Source organism: Callorhinus ursinus, unplaced genomic scaffold (assembly GCF_003265705.2).
Source record: "Callorhinus ursinus isolate GAN/ISIS: 27379988/994484 unplaced genomic scaffold, GSC_fseal_2.0 scaffold2, whole genome shotgun sequence".
Taxonomy (NCBI): Eukaryota; Metazoa; Chordata; class Mammalia; order Carnivora; family Otariidae; genus Callorhinus; species Callorhinus ursinus.
In genome coordinates, this window is record NW_027397064.1 from 82,139,349 (window position 1) to 82,164,120 (window position 24,772).

Genomic DNA, 24,772 nt, shown 5'->3' on the forward strand with positions numbered 1-24,772 from the left:
TGGAGCCATTTAGTTGTAAATGATGCAGGTAAGGGGCATTTCTGTATTCAATTTGTACTGCATCGAATTGATTTCAACTTGTTGACATGTTTCCTTGTAAAGTGTCCTGTAACTGGTTTCTCCCATGTGTCGTCTATTTTTCCAACAATGTACAGTAGATCCAAGTACTGATCTTGGTCACCCCTGTGTTCAAGATGAAGAGTAAATGCCTCTGGCACAAGCACCAAAATCCATATGAAACAGGAATCAGTTTCCATTGGAGAGAGCCTTTATTCACAACCAATAAAGTAATATATTCACTTATAAATTCCTAACTGAACCAGTTGTTTCCCTTATGTGGTGGGAAGAATTTCTGGAGAGAAAGCAAGACTCTGTTCAGAGAAAAGAAGGTCCTGAGCTACTAATATTTAGCAACCAAGTTATCTGCCTACCTGCCCTGGAAGAAATTCTGTTCTTGTTCTTTCCAGAGTAGAGCCACTGTTCTACATGCTCTGCTTAAGGCTGATCTGCTCTTAACTAAAAGGAATTTCATCTACTGCAGAGGCAAAGTCTAAAAATAAATTAGTGGATGGAGGAGAGTGTCCAATTACAAATTATACTATCCATATGAGAAATAAAAGTAGGGGAAGGGAAGGAGCTTAATGGAGAAGAAAAAGGAAGAAGAGGAGGAAGAAAGAAGGGATAGGAAGGGGGAGGGGAAGGAGAAAGGGGGAAATGGAGGAAAGAAGAAGGGAGGAAGGGAGAAATCATGGTACAAACAAAAAGTGATTAATTAAAAAACAAAAAACAACTCCAAGGAGGAAGTGGGAACAGGTTGTGAGAAGGCAGATGGGAAAACCCTGGTGATCCATATACCAAAACCAAATTGTCATGAATGCAGAATTTTTTCTTCCTCTTTTCCCCAGTCAACATCCCACCCCATCCCTCTATCTTCCCACGGAAATAAATGAACTTAAATGTGGTACTCCTTCCCTGACAGGGTTCTCATTTACTCCCCAGCCCACAGACCAGCCTTTGTATATAAGGTGTCAGAGCATGGTCATGAGGTCAGCACCATCATCTAACAGACTACCAAGGGCAAGCAAATAAACAGCAGTAATCCTTATAGGCAGACTAGAAGTATATCAAAGAGGTCTCTGTGAAACCCGTGAATGTCTATTAACAAAATTAATATCTTAGTACTTTGGTTATATAGGTCATCTTATATTTTGTAACTCTAATTTCCTCAGGGGTCAAGAAAAGATATTAATATGTAAACAGAAAGCAAATCTAGCAAATATGAATTCTTGTCTTTATGAATATATTTTAGGTTTCTTCTGTAGATAGCTTCCCAAAGGACCAGAGCTTCAACAGTTCTATTCCCTGATGCATTCTATGTTTTTCTACACAGTTACTGATCAATAGCTCCTGGCCACTACACTCCCTTCAAAACAGAGAACCCCACAGAATCCATAGAAGTGATTCCTCAGTAAAGTCTCCCAGCCTAAGGCTGTGCTGACTGCATTGTCATACACGCTGGTTAGGTTGTATAAATGTGACCTCAAAATGAAAACAAATGAGTTGAATATTAAAGACAGTATGGAATTTGGCATAATATCTACAAGATGCTGTTGTAATATACATAAAATATTAATCATTCAATACATATTAGCTATCACTACAGTTTTTATTATTTAGGAAATGTGTATGAGGAATGATGTGGAATGATATGAGGAATCTTGTGGATCAGAATGTGAAAATTAAAATTTTAGACGTGAAAACTTTCCTTTTTCTCCCCCAAAGACAGCCCATCTTTTTCTATAATCTCCCAGAAGTACATCTGAATGGCAAGTCAAGAATTTTCACAATGTCAAAATGGGAAAATGATCCTATTCTCTTTAGCCTGCTTTGCATCTGGAGAAAATAGAGGTGAATTTAAGTGGTATACAACTATTTTGAAAGATTCAGATATCTGCATCTGTCATTTTCCTAGGATGGAATTGGATTCATTTTTAATGAACGCTGAGTAATTCCATTCAAGCCATTAGTTTCATTATTTGGTTCTCCTTACTACACATCATGGCAATAAGTACTATGGAACATAAAAATAAAATTGGGGAAATTAGAAAAATACTTCCTGGAGACATTGCTTGAACTGGGGAATAGCTGTTGTAACTGTTACAAATCTAAGATACAGCTAAGTAAAGAATTAGCAACTTCCAGTGACAGCTCTAGTTAAGAATATAACTCTCTCTATATCCTATATAATATGATCATTGTACTTTCACATGAGATGTCTCCCTACCATTGTAAGGTGCTTTAAGGGCAGGTTAATTTATCCTAATACACACTGAAGAATGTTATAGAAATTGATAGATTTAAAAATACATTGAGAGAAGTAAATTAAGCTGTATAGCACCATTCACATATTCTAAAGCACAGTTCTTGGTCCATGGCAGGTACTCACTAAATATGTATTGATTGATTAAACTACTAATGCTTCAAGATCCCTAAATGGAACTAATATTAAGAAAATATTTTTCTAACAAAAATAAACTAATGAAAACTAAGGAAAATAATTTTTCATCCAAGTTGGGAAATTTACAGCATATACTCAGAATTTTAAATCTTCTATGAGCTTAAATATCATTTGGTACAATCCAGTCATTTTATAGATGGCTACATAGAGATCTAGACAGATTTTGGTGGATTTTTGAAAATATTTATATTTTAATTATTAGGATGAAAACTAAAACTTACACAGTCAGATCAAAAGGTCAAAATAACAATTTGATGTAGTCAGAGACATCATCAAATTTGAAATGGTTATCCAGGACCCAGTTACCAGATTCTTGGAGACTCACCTCATCTTTGGGATACAAAACAGAGTCAAGAGTTCACAATGAAGATAGTATTTTATAGTGTGTCTTTAAAAAGCAAAGCTGAACTGCCATTAAACACTTCTGGGAGCTGGGTTGGGTGTGTTGCCTCAGGCCTCATAAGACCTTTCCTTACATAGGGATCCTTCTTTGAAAGACCTAGAATACTGATGCCTATGGCTGTTTAATAACTATGTTCACCCCTACAGTCAAGATCTGTGACTCAGCACGGGCTGGGGCTGTATTTCTACAGTGTTCCTGGGCCAGAAGATGTGAGTATTCCAATGTACCCGATGGGGTCCCCATGGAGAAGAGGGCCCACACATGGCCCTTGGGATTTCTGTTGAAGACCAGGGCAAGTCTTGACTCCAGCTGGGAGAGTTTGGGAGCAGTGGACTTTGGAAGCCTAGGAGATTAAGTAGTGGCACAGGAATAAAAATGCAAGATCCATGCCACAAAATATTGTCAGAGAAACCTTGCAGGGCAGGAAGAATTAATAAATGTGCCCATGAAATGACCATCAGCTTTAAACATCTGCCCACCAGGGGATCTCAATGGTGATAAACAATAGCACCTGCCACAGGGGGCTACACTATTCCCCACAATGCCTTGCATCTCATTTTGACCTATGAGGGGTTAGAAGTAACAGAATGCTAGAGGAGGAGAATGACAATGGATGACAGGGGAAAAGCAACAAGAAACCCGTACTGCCCTACATTTTCCTCTTGCCACAAGTAAACCCTGGCCTGGGGGAGAGAAGATTTAGTGCCAGATCAATTTAAGAATCAGGATTATTACAAAGAATGAGTGTTCTATTTTCTGAATTGAGACTAGGTTTGTGACTTAAAGCACCCAGAGGACTTTTATTATCAGTGAATACCCAAAGGAGAAATGGACTTGCTGGAACTTCTCTAGTGACAGGGAAACGCTTTCTCTGACTAAATAAATTTTAAAGGGATAGTGGCAGCCAAAAATAAAGTATTCTGCTTATGTTTCAAACACTCTGCATGAGCTTGGAGAACTGTTTACTAATGCAATTACTAAGTGTATGGAAAAATACACATCACATTTATTGATATAGTATTAAGCCATAAAACATTTCCAAAATAATTCAATAAATTTTGCTATAAGACTAGAAACCTATTTTAAGTTCTTCTATCCCTTCAACTTGTAGGAATCAATACAACTACATATTAAATTTTTTTAGAGCAGTGATTCTCATTTGGGGTGATTTTGTCTTCAGGGGATATTTAGCAATGTCTGGAGGCATTTTTGGTTGTCACAACTGGAGTTTGCTGCTTATATCTAAGGAGCAGAGACCAGGGATGCTACAAAACATCCTACAATGCATAGGACAGCCCCTTTAACAAAGAATTATTCAGCCCCAAATGTCAGTAGTTTCATGATTGATTCAGAGCATAATTAGATAAGTATGGTATGTTAGCCACCAAGGCTAAGAAAAGGCACCTAGCATTAGCTTGGCTATTTAACAAATTAAATCCAGATAGACAATACACTATCTTCCCACGTTCTCACTGGCTACTGCTTGTCAGTTCTATCTTGTAGCACTTCCTTCTCTGATCTGTTCTTCTGCCTTAGCACTATTGATGGATGAATGGATGAAGAAGTTGTGGTACATATAAAAAATGGAATATTACTCAGCCACAAGAAAGCATGATATCTTGCCATTTGCAACAACATGGATAGACCTAGAATGTATAGTGCTAAAATGAAATAAGTCAGGCAGAAAAAGACAAATACCATACAACTTCACTTATATGTGGAATCTAAAAAACAAAACAAACAACAATAAAAAAAAAAAAAAACAGAAATAGACTCATAGAGAATAGAGTGGTGGTTACCAGAGACAGGACGATAGGGGAATGGGCAAAATGGTGGAGATTAAGAGATACAGACTTCCAGTTATAAAATTAGTGACAGATGAAGAGGACAGCATAGGGAATAAAATTAACTGTTATAACATCGTATGGTGACAGATTGTAACTAAACTTATCATGGTGAGCATTGCATAACAGAATTTTCAAATCACTAAGTTGTACATCTGAAAGTAATATAGCATTGTATATAAACTATATTTCAATATGTTTTTTTTTAAATTCAATGTTTGATAAATTGAGCTTAATCCAGAGAAGTAACTGTATAAAAACAATTTATGATTTCAGATTGCAAATTTTGCATAGGTTTATTTGTACTCTCAAGTAGATTGTGATCATTCAATCAAATAAGCTTTGAAAATGCTGATCTTCCTTATCTCTTCCTGTCCCCTCCTCTTTTCCCCTTTCCTTTTCATTCAGCCCCCTTTCCTAACATTACTTATTTTATATTTTGAAATTAGTTGTTTTCCTAACCGGTTAACAAAGAATATGAAATCCACGAGCTACTTAATGTTATCCTGAATTGCTGCAATTCAATGTATAGGCTATGTCTATCGTGTACAGCCCCTGGGTCTTTTTTTCTCTAAACAGCATTAATTTTTTGTTTGTCCTTTTGTGTTCTGTTACTCTGCATTAGAGGTATTGTGCCACATTACTGATTTGCACCATTCCAGTCAGATCACACATAATACAGCACAATTCAGTAGGAGTGATCATAAAAACAGAATTATCTTTCACCCTAGGAGGTTTGCCCTTCCTGGTAAAGGTTGAAAGAAATGTATGGAAGCTCATACTAATACTGTTTACAGCTTACCAGGCTGTGAATACAACACAACTTTAGTAAGGGCAGCTCACTGGGCATTTTTGAGTAGGCTGAAAGGAGTGTAGTGAGGAGATACAAGTAAAAAGTACCTGCCAGCAAAACCCATAGTAATGGAGTGCCATCAATACATAAGCCTTAAAAATACCAGCATTATCCAATTGCTAAAGCATTGTCAAGATAAAACACTTAGATTTCAATTTCACCATGCATCCTTTTTTTTTTTGTTTTGCTTTTATTTCAGTGTTCCTTGGGATGAGGACGACACTTGTAAACATTCATTTGTCTTAATAAGATTGTGCTTCCATAAAAATCCCATTAATCCTAAAATGAGTTTAGATGGGACCTAAGGGTAAAGATAGAATAAAACTAAAACACAGTGTCTCTTTCCCGCAGTATCTCCTTTCTACTCCTAGAAAAAAAGGAAAACTTCCACAGCCATGACCACCTCAACAATAATATGAAAAGGATAAGAGTGATATGGAAGCCAAAGATAGAAAACGCAAGATTCTTATGTAGCTTGTAGTTTTGTTGGGCTGCTATGCCTTCTTTCTCATTACCCAGAGATAGTGCTGGGGAGACAATGTGAATGTGCAGTATGTATATAATGTATGTGTATATTTATTTTTTTTAGATTTTTATTTTCAGAGAGAGAGAGTGCACAAGTAAAGGGAGTGGCAGTCAGAGAGAGAAGCAGGGAGCCCGATGCAGGACTCGATCCCAGGACCCTGGGATCATGACCTGAGCCAAAGGCAGATACTTCACCAACTTAGCCACCCAGGCATCCCAAATGTGCAGAATTTAAAGAAACTATCCAACTTAGATTGAAGGTGTGACTAGCTGCCTGGGTCAGAGGGGATCACAGAAAAGCTACTGGAAGAAGTTTCTACCTGCAGTGACAAGATCTCAGGGGACAAGGTGGAACCATCTGGGCTTCCCCCATTACATAAAATCTTATTTTGGGGGAGGAGTGAAATCATAGAGGTAGCAGGTAATAATCAAAATCAAATGAAGTTAGGGCTGCCTGGCTAGCTTAGTCAGTGCAACATGGAACTCTTGGTCTTGGAGTTGTTAGTTTGAGCCCCAGATTGGATGTAGAGATTACTTAATAAAATCTTTAAAAAAAATCAAATGAAGCTAAATATCTCAGGTAGTAAAATGGAATTTATTAGAATGAAATATAAAGGGAAATAGGATAATACCTTTGGAAGTAGAAAAAGTGGGAGGGCACATAAAAAGCCCCAGATGGTAGGTGACCTCCTCTCCGCCAGCTATCAACATTGGTGCCATAGGCGTCCTAATATATTCCCTATTAGATGCAGATTCTGGTTCAGGAAATCAAGGGTGAGGCCTGGGATGCTGCATTTCTAACAGGCTCCCATGTGATGCTTGTGTTGCTGGCCCATAAATACTTCAAGTAGCAAAGAAACAGAAGAAATTAACAAGCTGACCTGGATCCATGATAGACACATGTTTTAAGTTCAACCAGGAAAAGAAAGAGGGGTGACAGGGGAAAAGGGGAGAGTGTTTGATTGGTTCAGTGTCCTAGATCATTGCTCCCATGTTCCCTACTATTGCTGTGTCAAAATCTAAGAGCAGAATCTACAACCTCCAGCAACACATACATACTCCAAATGAGCTCTGCCTTCTCCCCTTCAGTCCTCTTCACACACACACACACACACACACACACACACACACACACACACAGCCAGCTACTCTTAACACCTCTGACTACAGAAAAAGCACAGTGTAGTTCTGAGGTGAAGACAATCTATCCTTAAATAAGATGGCAAAGGGTACTGGAGAATTTTGAAATAAAGACTCTGTTAAGCCAAAGTAAGGAAAATGAAAAGCCAAAGACAAGAATGCAAAAATACTTTAAAGTCAAAAATAAAGGAATAGAACAGGAAAAAAAGCAGATGAAGACCTCAGTCTAGAAGAAAATATAAAGATCAAAACTATATTTCCTATGAGCGATTCACACTACAGAGGAATTTAAACTGGAGCAATTCAGAGATACTTAAAAAAAGAGCTAGCTGAAATTTTGCATAGCTGAGAGTAGATCATTACAAATAAATGTAAACAAAATAAAAGAACGTATACATGACCTGTACTACTAACAGTGAGGGAGACTGTATAAAATCTTTGTGATTGCAGAAAAGAGATGAGACTATTGAATAAATAACAATATTAATAAAGTCAGGAACATATAGATAATACAAGAATATTCAGTGTTACCAAATTAGAGATGTGAACATACAGAAGTGCTCAATGAGTTAACAGAAGATTCCAGTTAATGATGTTTAGTTATATATACAAATTTATGTCAGGTTTTATAAATGCAATGTTTATAGCAGCAATGTCCACAATAGCCAAATTATGGAAAGAGCCAAGATGTCCATCAACAGATGAATGGATAAAGAAGATGTGGTGTGTATACACACACACACACACACACACACACACACACACACACACATATACAATGGAATATCATGCAGCCATCTAAAGGAATGAAATCTTGCCATTTGCAACAACGTGATTGGAACTGGAGGGTATTATGCTGAGCGAAATAAGTCAATCAGAGAAAGACATGTATCATATGATTTCACTGATATGAGGAATTCTTAAACTCAGGAAACAAACTGAGGGTTGCTGGAGTGGTGGGGGTTGGGAGGGATGGGGTGGCTGGGTGATAGACACTGGGGAGGGTATGTGCTATGGTGAGCGCTGTGAATTGTGTAAGACTGATGAATCACAGACCTGTACCTCTGAAACAAATAATATATGTTAAAAAAAAAAGATAGTAGGAAGGGAAAAATGAAGGGGGGATATTGGAGGGGGAGATGAACCATGAGAGACTATGGACTCTGAGAAATAAACTGGGGGTTCTGGGGGGGGGGGGGGGGGGGATGGGCTAGCCTGGTGATGGGTATTAAAGACGGCAGGTATTGAATGGAGCATGGGGTGTTATACACAAACAGTGAATCATGGAACACTACACCAAAAACTAATGATGTATGGTATGTGCTATGGTGAGCACTGTGAAATGTGTAAGACTGTTGAATCACAGACCTGTACCAAACAAATAATACATTTTTGTTAAAAAAAAAAAAAAAAGATAGGAAGGGAAGAAGGAAGGGGGGGAAATCGGAGGGGGAGATGAACCATGAGAGACTATGGACTCTGAGAAACAAACTGAGGATTCTAGAGGGGAGGGGGGTAGGGGGATGGGTTAGCCTGGTGATGGGTATTAAAGAGGGCACGTACTGCATGGAGCCCTGGGTGTTACATGCAAACAATGAATCGTGGAACACTACATCAAAAACTAAGGATGTAATGTATGGTGATTAACATAATAATAAAAAAACTAATGATGTAATGTATGGTGATTAACATAATAAAATAAAATTAAAAAAAAAGAAAAAATCATCCAGATGTATCTGGCCCCAACTTCTGAAATTTTCGTTTCAATGTGGTGTACTTAGTACATTTTTGTACTATTTTGTGATCTTAGTTGCCAATTCCCTAGCAATAAAAAAAACTACATTAAAAAAAAGAAACTGAGGCAAGTTAAATGCATATGATGGATATAGCTAGATTGCACTGTATATAAATAAAATATAACTGAAGAAAACTACAACTGAGCAACTTACAGGCATTAAACATTAAGGACAACTAGCAAACAAAGCAAACAAAGTGAACAGGCCATTTAAGTACATCCTTTTCAGGAAATTACTGAAAGATGGGCAAACAAGAGGGTAATCCAAGAAAGACACAGAAATAAAATCTAAGAAAAGAAGGCAAACTGAATCTTCAGGCAGATGGTGAGGGGGACCTAGGATGATAGCTGTGTAGCAAGCATGAGAAATAAACATCTAGTCCAGATTAGTGGGCTCAGGGAGGGATGTGCCAAAGATTATGCAATGGATAGACAATTGATATGTTTGGACATATTGAAATGAGGTTTCCACTAGGGTAAGATTTGGGGAAAGAATTAGTAATTAATACAAGAAAAACTAAGCAAACAAAAAGTAAGGTAATGATTAACTCCAGGAAAAACCATAAATTGTTCAAGATAAAAAAAAAAAAATCTTAGTTTCCTATGTGGATCTTTTGTAAATAGCATTCACATAGTAAAAATATGAAGTCTGAGATAGAATTATATGGATAGTATGTATCAGATCAAATAACTACAACCATGTAATATTTTATTTGTATTAAATACACAGGGTAGACCATTATCATCCATTTTTTATAGAGGAATTTGTCTAGCTTTATATTTTTAACAAGAGCAAAAATGAATATTTTCTTGAAATATAAGAAAGGCCCATTTGTGTTGCAGTGATATGTGTATAAGGAAAGTCAGTGCTAAATACATTCTGGTTAAGCTATTGAAATTTAAGAATTATTAAATGATTTTTTTAGGCACCTGAATAGGAATAAAATCCAGACTAGTGTCAGCTAGTATTCATTTGTTCATTCCACAAATGATTTTGGAGCACTGCCCTGAATAAGACTTTGTTCAGGACACAAGAAAAAAAGAAAAAGAAAGAAAAAAAAAAAAGACAAAACTACCTTCTGTCATAGAGTTTATCTTCTCATTAATTTAATGCCAGAAGACAGTGGAACAATGTGTAAAAGTTCTGGAAATATTAAATGCAGATCCAATACAATTTAAATGTAACAGGAATGAAAAAAAAAAAGAACTCTCAAACATTAAAATGCTCAGAAAATTTAGCGCTCATGAGCTTTTTTGTTTCAAGCCAACCAAGAATTAGTTCCAAATAAATAACTCAAAAATAGACTGTGGTAAAAGAACCAGGAATAAGCATTCCAATAATTTAAATGTAAACCTATTTTGAAATAACTGAGAATTTTATTATGAAATGTAATGAAGTTCATTTTAACATACATGATTATAATTTAAAGTCATTAAGAGCCAAAGAAGGTAGGTAGAAAAAGTACATCTTTTCTTTTTATAGCGTATCTAAAAAAATATTGACTTTAGTTTCTTAATTTTTGTAATAATCTTTACTTGAGAGAGATATTTCTAGTAATTTTTATGTCTAAGAGTGATTTTAAATACATTCAGAGGTAGTCAGGAAAAGATGGTAGAGTAGAAGAATCCAGAGCTCATCTTGTCCCTCAGATACACTGAGGTAACAACTATCTCCATAAAATTAACTCTAAAATTGACCTGAAGACTGACAGAGCAGATGTTCCCCAATTAATCACAGAGAGGCAGCCACATCAAAAATAGTAGGAAGGATGAGACAGGGTTGGGAACCAAATCCCCCACAGGACTAACCACAAATGAGAGGGACATCACAAGCATGAAAAGGAGTTGAGAGGAGCAGACCCCACACCAGTCATCTCTGGCACTGGGGACTCACCCTGGGAATATAAGTACCTATAATATCTGGCTTTGAAAACCAGTAAGGTTTAACTTTGGGAACTTTAAAATTCAGTAGGTTTAAAGCCCAGAGAGCCAAATAGCAATAGAAAACTGAGCCAGTGCCCTTAAAGAATCAGCATAATAAATAACTTTGCCTGAGATACAGCATAAAGGCAGCAATTTGAAAAGCACCTGCAGTACATGTGAAGGAAATATATTGACTAATCTTAGAATGTGTATAGGAGGGGAAGAGATCTTCAGGAGATTTCTCCAGGAACAGACGTGCCGGCAGGTGCCATTTCTTTTCCCATACCCGTGCCTAGATAGCCCGACTCTTGCTGGAGCCAGTTCTAACCCTCTCTACCTTGCTAGCATCACTTGCCCTGTTGTGCTCTGCCCTGTCCTTGTGGACCAGCCCCATCTAATCTACTTATGTGGGTAGGCATCCCCCCAGAGTTGCTCCTGCCCTGCCACACCCTGAAGGCAGCCCTGGCAGGGACCTGTGCCACACCAAAATGACTTTTTCCCTGGGAAGGAAGGCAAAGAACCCCACACCGCAGCGTGCCCATAATTCCTGCATCCCAGACTCCAGCTGGCTGTGCAGGGAACAACTCCTGCCCCATGGTGTACTTGCAGTTGTGGCAAGAAGTCTAATTGCAGATACCTAATCAGATTTCTGACCCCTCCAAACAAGGAACTTCCAGACAGACCCCTCAATGGTACAGGGGCCAAACCCTGCCAAATGCACCACAAGCAAAACGGTCATAACAGCCAGCTGGGCTGAAGGCAATCATGGCTCAGCCACAACAGTAGGACACGTACAGTCCACACAAGGGATACCACCATAGCACCTAACTCTGGAGACCAGGGGGACTGAGCTACAGAGCATTACAGAACTTCTTCTACACAAGGTCACTATTTTTAAAATCAGGAGATGTAGCTGACTTACCTGATACATAGAAACAAACACAGAGTTAAGACAAAATGAGGAGAAAGAGCATCATGTCCCAAATGAAAGAAAAAAATCACTGTAGAGAAGCTAAATGAACTGGAGATAAGCAATATGCATGATAAAGGATTCAAAGTAATGGTCATAAGGATACCTACTGAACTTGAGAAAAGAATGGACGATCTCAGTGAGAACTTCAGCAAAGAGGTAGAAAATATCAAAAGAACCAATCAGAGATGAATAATTCAATAACTGAAATGAAAAAATGCACTAAAGGAAATATGCATTAGAGGATGCAGATTAGAAGATGCAGAAGAACAGATCAGCACTCTGGAAGACAGCATAATGGAAAGCAACCAAGTTGAAAAGCAAAAAAAATGAGAATATGTTAAGTCAGGTGTAATAACATTCATATTATTGGGATACCAGAAGCAGAAGAGAGAGAAGGGGGCAGAAAATTTATTTGAAGAAATAACAGGAATTTCCCTAATCTGGGGAAGGAAACAGAAATCCAGAGTCACAGAGAGCACCCAACAAGATGAACCCAGAGGCACCTGGGTGGCTCAGTCGATTAAGCGTCTACCTTCGGCTCAGGTCATGATCCCAGGGTTCTGGGATTGAGCCCCGCATCAGGCTTCCCATTAGGCGGGAAGCCTGCTTCTCCCTCTCTCTCTGCCTGCCACTCTGCCTACTTGAGCTTTCTTTCTATCTCTCTGTCAAATAAATAAATAAATAAAATCTTAAAAAAAAAAAAAAAAAAGATGGGGCGCCTGGGTGGCTCAGTTGGTTAAGCGACTGCCTTTGGCTCAGGTCATGATCCAGGAGTCCCTGGATCGAGTCCTGCATCAGGCTCCCTGCTCAGCAGGGAGTCTGTTTCTCCCTCTGACCCTCCCCCCCTCTCATGTGCTCTCTCTCTCTCTTTCTCTCTGTCTCAAATAAATAAATTAAAAAAAAATCTTAAAAAAAAAAGATGAACCCAAGAGGTCTACACTAAGATATACAATAATTAAAAGGACAAAAACTCATGATAAAGAGAATTTTTAAAACATCAAGAAAAAAAAAAAGAGAATATTTACAAGAGAAACTCCATAAGGTGATCAGCTGATTTTCAGCAGAAACTTTGCAGGCCAGAAGAGAGTGGCATGGTATATTCAAAGTTCTACAAGGAAAAAAACTTACAACAAAAGAATACCCAGCAAGGTTATCATTCAGAACTGAAGGATAGATAAAAAATTTCCCAACAAATAAATGTTAAAGGAGTTTATCACCACTAAACCAATCTTGCAAAAAATGTTAAAGGGAATTCTTTAAGTGAAAAGAAAGGCCATAAATAGAAGAAAATTATGAAAGAAAACAATTATGGTAAAAGCAAACATATAAAGATAGAATAATCACTTGTAAAACCAGTGTGGAGCTTTAAACAAAAAAGGGGCAAAAAAAAAATCAATTTATAAAAATTAGTCAATGGATACACAAAATAAAAAGGTATAAAATATGACATATATATGTCTATGCTCCCAACACAGGAACACTTAAATATATAAAGCAATTTATTAATAGACATAAAAGGACAAATTGACAGCAATAGAATGATAGAAGGGGACTTTAATACCCCACTTACATCAATGGATCAATTATCCAGACAGAAAATATCAACAGGAAACAGTGGCTTCGAATGACATATTAGACCAGATGGACCTAACAGATATACAGAGAACATTCTGTCCAAAAAGAGTAAAATACACATTCTTTTGAACTGCACATGAAACAGTCTCCAGGATAGATCACATGTTAGGCCAACAAAACAAGTCTCAATAAATTTAAGAAGATTAAAATCCTATCAAGTATCTTTTCTGACCACATGGTATGAAACTAGAAATTACAAGAAAAAATCTGGAAAGAACCCAACACATGGAGGTTAAACAACCTGCTACTGAATAATGAATGGAGTAACCAAAAAATCAAATATATTAAAAAAAATACAGGAAGATGAATGAAAATAAAAACACTATAGTCCAAAAACTTTGGGATGCAGCAAAAGTAGTTCTAAGAGGGAATTTTATTTATAATGATACAGGCCTACCTCAAGAAACAAAAAAAATCTCAAATGAATAACCTAACCTTATACCCAAGGGAGCTAGAAAAAAGACCAAAGACCAAAACTAGTAGAAGCAGGAAATAATAAAGAGCAGAGCAGAAATAAATGAAATAGGGACAAAAAAGCTCACGATCTGTTTCTTTGAAAATATAAACAAATTTGATAACCCTTTTCTTTTCTTGACAAGTTTTGCTAAAGAGAGAACTCAAATTAATGCAGGAAGAGAAATAACTGACATCACAGACATATAAAGGATTACAAAAGAATATTATGAAAAATTGTATGCCAACAAATGGGACAACCTAGAAGAAATGGATAAATTCCTAGAAACCTACAATCTCCCAAAACTGAATTGGGAAGAAATAGAAAATATGAACAGACAGATTACTAGTATTGAAATTGAATCAGTAATCAAATCTTTCCCAACAAGTAAAAGCCCAGATCCATATGGCTTCATAGTTGAATTCCACCAAACATTTAAAAAGTTGATACCTGTTCTTCTCAAACTATTCTACAAAATAGAAGAGGAAGAAAAACTTGCAAATTCTGTGTATGAGGCCATTATTGCTCTAATACCTAAATCAGACAAAGACACTATATATATATATATATAGAGAGAGAGAGAGAGAAAACAGACCAATATCTCTAATGAACACAAATGCAAAAAAGCCTCAAAAGATACTGGCAAAACGAATTCAACAATAATTAAAAAAACAATTCACCTCAATGTCCATACTAAAAAACAATCATTCTCCCTTCTACCAGATGGGATTGATTTCAGGGAGGCAATGTAGTTCAATATTTGCAAATCAATCAATAGGAAACATCATATTAACGATAAGAGAAATGATAAAACCCTATCATCATTTCTATAGATGCAGAAAAGGCTTTTGATAAACTACATCTTTTTCATGGTAAAACTAAAAAGCGTATGTAGAAGGAACATGCCTCAACACAATAAAGATCATATGAAAAACCCACAGCTAACATCATATTCAATGGTGAAAAGCTAAAAATTTTCCTCTAAGATCAGGAACAAGATAAGGATGTCCACCCTTACCACTTACCAACATAGTACTAGAAGTTCTAGATGCAGCAATCAGATAAGAAAGAAAAGGCATCCAAATTATTAATGAAGAAGCAAAATCGTCACTATTTATAGATGACATGATACTATACATAGAAAACCCTAAAGATTTAACCAAAAAACTATTAGACTAAATTCAGTAAAGTTGTAGGATACAAAATTAATATGTAGAAATCAGTTGCATTTCTATACCCTAGTTAGTAGCAGAAAGAGAAATTAAGAAAACCATCTCGTTTACAATTGCATCAAAATTCCTTACCCCATACACGAATATAAACTCAAAAGGAATTAAAAACCTAAATGTGAAACCTGAAAATATAAAACTTCTAAAAGAAAACGTAGGTAGTATTCCTTTTGACATTGGCATATTTATGAATAGATCTTCTCGGGTAAGGAAAACAAAAGCAAAAATAAACTAATGATACTACACTAAAAATTTTACACAGAAAAGAAAACCATCAGCAAAATGAAAAGGCTAGCAAAATGGAGAAGATATTTGCAAATGATATATCTGATAAGTGATTAATATTTAAAATATATAAAGAAACTTACACAACTCAACACCAAAGGAAAGCAAATAATCTGATTAAAAACTTATCAGAGGTTCTGAATAGACCCAAAGAGGACATACAGATGGCCAATAAACACATGAAAAGATGCTCAACAACATTAATCATCAGGAAAATATAAATCAAAACCACAATGAGATATTACCTCACACCAGTCAAAACGGCTGGTATCAAAAAGATAAGAAATAACAAGTATTGGGGAAAATGTAGAGAAAAAGGAACTCTCATGCACTGTTGATAGGAATGTAAATTGGTGTAACTGCTGTGGACACAGTATAGAAGCTCCTCAAAAAAATATATATATAAATACGATATGATCCAATAATTCCCCTATAGGATATTTACCCAAAGAAAATGAAAACACTTAAGAAAAAAAGATATGTTTTATGTTTATGGCAGCATTATTTACCATAGCTAATATATGGAAGCAACCCAAGTGTTCATGAATAGATGAATGGATAAAGAAAGTGTGAGATACAAACACACACACACACCAGGAATATTATTCAGCAGTAAAAAAAGAATGAAATCTTGCCATATCTGACAACATGGATGGGCCTAAAGGATATTATGCTAAGGAAAGTCAGAGAGAGAGAGAGATACCGTACGATTTCCCTTATATGTGGAAACTAAAAACCCAAAAAACAGTCGTCTCATAAATACAGAGAACAAACTGGTGGTTGCCAGAGAGGAGGTGGGTGGAAGATGGGTAAAATAGGTGATAGGATTAAGAGGTAGAAACTTACAGTTCTAAAATGAATAAGTCACGGAGTTGAAAAATACAGCCCAGGGAATAGAGTCAATAATATTGCAATAGTGTTGTATGGTGACAGATGTGATTCACACTACGGTGATCATTGAGTAATGTATAGAATTGTCAAATCACTGTTATACATCTGAAATGAATATACCATCATATATCAATTATACATGAATAAAAAATTTAAAAAAATGCACTGGACTTCAGCAATTTCTTCAGCATTTCCAAGGGTTTTGTTTGTTTGTTTTTGTTTTTAATTCTAGTTTCAAAGTGAAATTATAGTTGGTAGTTTGTTTTATACACATGTGCATATATGTGTATGCACATATATGTGTATGTTTGACTTTGGGGTATTTTTATTTTGTATGTTTGTTTGCTTTGAGTTTATTATGTTAAGATGTGTATCTTTTTAAACAAATAATACAGACATTTTATATATAAAAATATTTTGCAGGGTTTTTGTTTTGCCCTACTTGTTTTTCTAAATACTTTTTGCATCACATTTAGATGATTGGAAAGTATGTTGGATATCATCTTTAAACTCTGATCAAGAAATTGTCATGAAAAGGGTCAAGATATCACAAAACCTTCCTGGTACTGCCCAAAAAAACAATATTAGGGATGCTATGGTAATTACACAGATTCCAGGTGAAGGCTGTTGTTACACACAAATCGGTTACTTTCAGGACAATAGGGATTGATAAAAATCATGTTGCAGGGCACTGGAGAGAACAAAATGCCTTGGAATTTCAAGAATGTTCTAAAAATAAACTTTGAGCAATTACAAAAATCTGGAAAATCTGCAAACACTGAGAAATGACCCCTTTCTGAACGAGCAATAGAATCAATTTCTCAAAAACATACCAAGTGGCGAAATTCAGTTGGGTCCCAACTAGCAATTGTTCTCTCATCCACACCTGAGGAGAAATTGGTGACACCACAGTAAGTTATTCAGTTGTAGTCGTTTATAGTTTAATTCATACATAGGGTAATCCAACCATATCCATTGTGTAAACTTAGTTTGTCTCAGCTCATCATTTTATTGATTTGATGCAGTTAAAGAACTTTGACTTGCTCTGAATTAAAGAACCACATCACATGTTTTAATAAATTAATTCAAGCAACAGATACCTAGTCAACACTGAGTATGTGGTAGGGATTTTGCTAGGTGCTAGGGTTACAACGTTGAAGATAGTTCCTACCTTGGGGAGTTTATAACCCAGTGGAGAAGAGGATCAAACAGGCCAGTCTCATGCAGGGTGCTGCTCCCTCTTACTTTTGCAGTCAAAATGTTTGCCCACTCATTAGCAAAACTGGAAAAAAATGTTTCCAGAGTTCTGGCTTTCATGAGGCCCATTTACAAGCAGGTTTTTTTTAAATGTTCCTCACACACTTTAGTTCTTTTCCAGCAAAAGCAGACGCCTCTAATCTCACCTGTACACCTAATCTCACCTAGTTCTCTTTGTGATTATAACCCCCTTTCTGTACATGACTGATGAAGATTAAGGTTTGGCACATATTCAGAAAGCCTAAACTCAGATTCCATGTTTAGCTTCAATCACATTATCACCTTTAACCAACTAGAAAAAGTACAGAGAAAATAGCCATGTATCGTAATGTGACATCAACCCATCTTTTTAACCCTTCCCCATGCATTTCACGGATGTTTCCTGAATCCTACTAGGAAGTAGGCGCTGTTACCTGTGTGAGGCCTTTAGCCAAACTTAATCCCTCAGTTTTCCCGCACTCATCCTTAAATCTTCTCTACTCTGAAGTCTTGCTCTTGTCTCCCACTCACCTGGAATGTCCTTTTCTCGGCTTCTGAAATATCTCATTCCTGATCACTCTTCACAGCCCAGTTTAGGTTCCAGACTTTGAAAGCATCCCCTCATCATTTCAAGCCATCTTACTTTCTAATCTTCTACAGAAATAGTTGCCTCTAGAACTAACTTGATACTTTGTAGGTCATGTTCAGTATTTCCAGGAAGCTTTCATTATGCTGGCTTTCCTCAAACTGAAATTCTGAAAGTTGGGGGCTTTGTTTTATTTGTGGCATCCTTTGCATTTTCTATGCCAGAACACTACTCCTGGCATGTATTTAATAAAGCTCAGTGAGCCTTTTGCTTGACTGTCACTTTCTCATTCCCCCATGTTCTCTTCTGGTGGTGCTCCATTCTGTATGGTGAAAGCCACTAGGACTTCCCAGAATTCTGCATTAAGGTACAGAGAGGCTGAATAAAGCGGGTTGTTCTAGGTACACATTTCTGCCTCCACAGGTAGCCCCTACTGTGGTAGATTGAGAAAAATCAGACTGGAGGAATCACTATCATACACTGGCATACAGCATCAGTAAATGCAGCTCAGGAGACAGACTAATGGAATGAGAGAGGGAAAATTGAATGGAACATTTAGACCGGAAAAATAAAACCTATCTCAAGATTTTTCACATTTTAGATTTCATATTTCCCAAACACATATGCCAAGTTCTGCCTACATTTCCCCTGGCACTCCACTTCTTCAAGTAGTTTGTTTATTATTATTATGTTAATCACCATTCATTACATCATCAGTTTTTGATGTAGTGTTCCATGATTCATTGTTTGTGCATAACACCCAGTGCTCCATGCAGTACGTGCCCTCTTTAATACCCATCACCAGGCTAACCCATCCCCCCACGCCCCTCCCCTCTAGAACCCTCAGTTTGTTTCTCAGAGCCCATAGTCTCTCATGGTTCATCTCTCCCTCCGATTTCCCCTCCTTCATTTTTCCCTTCCTACTTCTTTTTTTTATTCTTTTTAAATTTTTATTGTTATGTTAATCACCATACATTACATCATTAGTTTTTGATGTAGTGTTCCATGATTCATTGTTTGCGTATAACACCCAGTGCTCCATTCAGTACGTGCCCTCTTTAATACCCATCACCAGGCTAACCCATCCCCCCACCCCCCTCCCCTCTAGAACCCTCAGTTTGTTTCTCAGAGTCCATAGTCTCTCATGGTTCGTTTCCCGCTCCGATTTCACCCCCCTTCATTTTTCCCTTCCTGTTATCTTTTTTTTTTAACATATAATGTATTATTTGTTTCAGACTTCAAGTAGTTTTGTTAAAACACTCAGCAGGCCTCCATGAGAAATATAAGCGTATAAAAATGTAGGGTTGTGAAAAGGTAGATTGAGTGTTGGGGGGGTACAGCGATGACAAAAACAGCCCTAACACAGATGAGTTTCCACACCGTGTGTCACAATTAGAGAGAGAGAGAGAGAGAGAGAGACTCCCTTTCCCACTCTTGAGGGGTATGTAGCCATTTGAGAACACCCAAGACCCAATCATGACTACCAAAGACCCGTGCTGCGTCATCCCATTGCTGGTGGCCAGGAGCCAGTGCTGTCATCACTTGATTTTGTGCTGCTTAGGGCAGAAAATCTGATTGTTCAGCAACATGCAATCAGCTTAAAGCAAATCTGGAAGATGTTACCCAAAGACGAGATGATATCCAGGCCCTGGAATTTTGTGCAAAGAAAATGAAGGATTTGCCTTAAGATAAGAACTGTATCTGAGGCAAGAAATTTGAGACCTTGGGACAAGATTCAAGTCAATAAGTTTAATAGTAAGTCTTTAAGAAACAGGGATTACAACCCAAACAGTCCAGGCAGGTCCTGCAGAGCAGTGAGAGAAGCCAGGGTCCAATTTCTAGAACTAAAATCCTCTCTGTCTTCTATGACTAGATACCACTTATATTCTTCAGAGAAGGTACACTCCCAAGAGAAGTGGAATTACATTTAAACACTGAGATGATAGAAGTCTTAAGAGCTGAACTGAGTCATGATTTAACTACTTATCATGTAGCCTATAAACTTGAATATGTCATTCTGTCTCCATTAACCTTTTTTTCCCCTTTATTGGAAAAAAGAGGGGTAGCAGTATAAAGTAGACTAGCTTTAGTAGTATTTGGGTACAAATCTCCTTTTCTTCCTTCTGCATTCACTCCCCCACCAATCCTGGTGTGCTAATGTAGCAGAAGTGGGATTTATAATATTATGTGTGGTTACAGAAGGAAACAAGACTCTTTTAACATAAAAAGCTGCGGCAAATATATTATTAAAAGGTTACTCTACAGGGGCGCCTGGGTGGCTCAGTCGTTAAGCATCTGCCTTCGGCTCAGGTCATGATCCTGGAGTCCTGGGATCGAGCCCCGCGTCGGGCTCCCTGCTCTGTAGGAAGCCTGCTTCTCCCTCTCCCACTCCCCCTGCTTGTGTTCCTGCTCTCGCTGTTTCTCTATCAAATAAATAAATAAAATCTCTAAAAAAAAAAAAAAAAGGTTACTCTACAAAATGCTCTCTGAGAAAGTTCACCCTAAGCCCTTTCTAGTCAATGTCCTGATCCTTTTTTCTCCACCTTCAGGGGCTAAAGTGTGGCCTCCAGCCTTAATGAATGCCAAGGACACAAGAATGGGAGTAGTAGGAGGGTGAGCACGAGTCTTGAAAGGTGAGTGAAAATAGCCAATGCTTATTGAGTGCTTACTATTAGCTAGATACCATTTTAAGTACTATTATTTTATTTAATCCCTGTAACAAACCCTTGAGAAAGGCACTCTTAATACCCATTTTACAGATGAGGAAAGTCAGGTAGGGGGAGGTTAAGTAATGGAGTTACACAGAGTAAGTGGTAAAGCTAAATCTCTGAGGTCTGAACTGAGGCCATGCTCTTTTCCATTAAACTTTACTGTCTAAGTGTGGAATTGCCCAGGCAAAGAGGGAGAGGAAGGTTGTTTGGGATAGGAGTCACATGAGTAAAGGTGCAAAGGTATGAAGTAGGATTGGTGCTGAGAGCTCTAGAAACTTCAGAAAGTATATAGGAGAAACTGTGAAGAAGTCAGTCATAGCCAAGTCCAGAAATGTTAGGATTTGCTGATTTATGAATAGATGGATCAGCTTGTAATATTAACAGATATGCTTTCCCTGGTATCCCCTGGAATCAATGACCTTTCCCTTGTCTGCTGGGCTAGGAGGCATCAGTTGTGCCAAGAGAGGGTTGATAAATCAGAACAGAAAATATCATCAGTTTGAAAAGGGCTTTGGGATACCAGAGACTATCAGATTATTGTGTTTGTGAACACTAGAGTATTGTGCAATAAAATTTTGACCAGAAAGACTTGGACTGATTCCTAATGTGTAAGAGAAGTTCTCCTCTGATAATAATAATAATAAAAAAAAAATTCTACAGGTTGAGGAAAGGCAGAGAGGAAGGTAGGGATAATATAAACCTTGCAGTAGGGTTGGGATGTCAGAGAAAACTGTTTCAAAACTGAAACAAAGTCCAGGGAGCCAGCAAGATCCAGAGTTCCCAATTACCCAGTGTAGTAAAGGGGCAGTAGCATAGAAATGGCGTCATGGAACATCTAGGTAGAAAGATCTTGGCTGCAGCAAGTTTCCAGGAATCCCATAGTGGACCAGGTAAAGGTTGTCTACAAGCCAGAGAAGAGCTCAATATCTCTTGCTAGAGAGCGGTCCTGGAGAGGCGTGGTTGCAAATAAGAAGAAAAGAGCAACATGCATGTGCTGAGGAGCAGAGTTCATATTAGTGATCGAAGTCTCAAACAATGTCACTGTGATTGGATGCAGACAACCTGGACTAGCTTCCTCTTGCCCCATCCATCTCTTACCATATTGTTTTAACACTAAGTATTCCTTTCTCAAGAACTGAGTTAGGGGGGCACCTGGGTGGCTTAGTCAGTTGAGCATCCAACTTGATTTCAGCTCAGGTCATGATCTCAGGGTCCTGGGTTAGAGCCCAGTGTAGGGGTCCACACTGAGCATGGAGTCTTGAAATTCTCCCTCCCTCTGCTCTCGCGCCACCACCCCTGCACACATTGCATGCACACGCTCACTCTCACTCACTCTCTGATAAAATAAATAAAATCTTAGAAAAAAAATGAGTTTGGAGATGGGGAACTTCATTCAGTAAGAATTTAATTTGCAATACATAGAGAAAGGAAACTCAAAAGAGAAAATAAATTCAGTTATAGAAAAATTAAATTCCTTATACACCTCAATTTATGACTTGGCATTCATGCCTACTATACACCAAAGTTTTACTTTACATTGATATAGATACAGATATAATCTGTAATGTATAAGCAAATTGAAGGAATTACAGTCAGAGATGGATTTCAAAGAAAGCAATCAACTGGGAAAGGACAGATGATTCGAGAATAGAAGGAAGCAGTGAGCCAGACTGGTGTGGGGAGTAGAACCAACTCCAACTTGATGAGCAGGTATTTCTCAGAAATGGACTAGATAGCAAATTTACATTGATTTAATTAATTTTTAAAAAATGTGCTTATTTCTTTGTCACCCTCTCTGTGTAGGACAGCAAAAGGACACTCTTTTCTTTCCATTTGTAGACTCCTGATCCCCTGTATGAATTTGCTCCAGACAACTATTCCAGCCCTTTCTCGAGTTGGCCCTGCCTATCTTATCCTTGGGATGCCTTAAATATTTACATCCTCATTCCTCAACTGACCCCTAACAATTCAGGATGGGGCATTTTATCTTTATTTTTTTTTAAGATTTATTTATTATTAGAGAGAGAGAAAGAAAAAGAGAGAAAAAGAAGAGAGAGGATGCACATGTGAGAGCCTGAAGTGGGTGAGGGACAGGGAAAAGGGAGAGAATCTCAAGCAGACTCTGCACTGAGAATGGAGCCTGACCCAGGCCTTGATCTCATGACCCTGAGATCATGACCTGAGCCTAAATCAAGAGTCAGTCGCTCAACTGACTGAGCCACCCAGGTGCCCCGAGGATGGGGCATTTTATTTTTTGCATTTCTGCTAAATTCCTTGCAAAACTACCTCACCCAGTACTGTAAAACCTTGATGCTATAATTAAATTTTATAATACACTTTTCTGAAGTTTTCAATTGTATTGACTTTATTTAAGTTTTTCCAAACTTAAAAATATGAAGCCTGTAGTTAGATTTTCTTCTGAATTATAACAATGGTACCGAGGACTCCAGTTTAATTTGAATCATTTTAAGCAACCATAACTTTGGGGAGCTCTGAATTTTCTTTATCTCACCTTTTCATGTTCATATATACCAACATATATACCACCTCCCAGTGATCTTTTTTTTTTAAAGATATTTATTTGAGAGAGAAAGGGCATGAGCAGAGGGAAGGGGAGAGGGAGAGGGAGAGGGAGAGGGAGAATCTCAAGCAGACTCTGTGCTGAGCATGGAGCCTAATGCTCAGCTTGATCTCAAAACCCTGAGATCATGACCTGAGCCAAAATCAGGAATCGAATGCTTAACCGACTGAGCCACCCAGGTGCACCACTTTCCAATGATCTTAAACACTTTTATATAATCCTTAATTTCTCACCTCAAACTTCATTTTTATTATATCCAAATACTTTTAGCAGTATTTGAATAATTATTTTTCTTTTTCTGTAGTATGTGTCCTCTTATGACATTGCTCTGAAGGGCATTTAAGCTACTCGTCTAAACTCAATTTTCTCATCTCCAAATACAAATACTAAGAAAAATTATTTAGGGCGCCTGGGTGGCTCAGTTGGTTGGGCGACTGCCTCCAGCTCAGGTCATGATCCTGGAGTCCCAGGATTGAGTCCCGCATCGGGCTCCCTGCTCAGCGAGGAGCCTGCTTCTCCCTCTCTCCCCCCTCTCATGTACTCTCTCTCTCATTCTCACTCTCTCAAAATAAATAATCTTTAAAAAAAAAGAAAAGAAAAATTATTTAGCTAATACTTGCATGGCACTTGCAGTGTGCTGGGTTCTGTTTTAAGGACTTTGCAAATATTCATTTGGTTCATCTTCATAAGATCTCAAGGAGTAGATACTTCTCATATCCCTACTCTGAAGAAACTATGGCACAGAGGTCAATTTGTCTGAGGACACACAGCTATTAAATTGTGAACGAGGAGTTAAGCCCCTGGCACTTGGCTATTACACAATGCTGCCTCTTCATTTAAAAAAAGCTTAGACTCTATCTGCATGTACAACTTAAACAGAGTTTCTACTCTTAAGGCACTGACAATGTCAGTACTAAAGTACTAACGGTACTGACAATTTAGTACAGATGCTTACACTCAAATGATCAATAATACTCACCTGCTTCAAACGACTATTGAGGATCTGCCTTCAAAGCATTGACCATACATCTGGCAGACGTTGAGCCTTATTAAATGTGGATTATAATTATACACTAAAGACACTCTAATAGGCTTGCTAACCATTTGTTAGTCCACAGGAAACCTATCACTGGTCATATCAGCTCATGGGCACATACCAGGTGTCTCAAAGGAGTCTGGTGCTGAAGAAA

General features: G+C 37.6%; 1 long non-coding RNA gene across 1 annotated transcript in view; it reads left to right on the top strand.

Annotated features, from left to right (window-relative positions):
• Positions 1-20,883, top strand: part of LOC141374841 (uncharacterized) — a 98,336-nt gene extending 77,453 nt beyond the window's left edge. Inside the window, exon 3 of the long non-coding RNA XR_012381981.1 lies at positions 20,840-20,883. This is a non-coding gene — a long non-coding RNA (uncharacterized lncRNA). The remainder of the gene's footprint in view (positions 1-20,839) is intronic.
• The last annotated feature ends 3,889 nt before the right edge of the window (positions 20,884-24,772 follow it).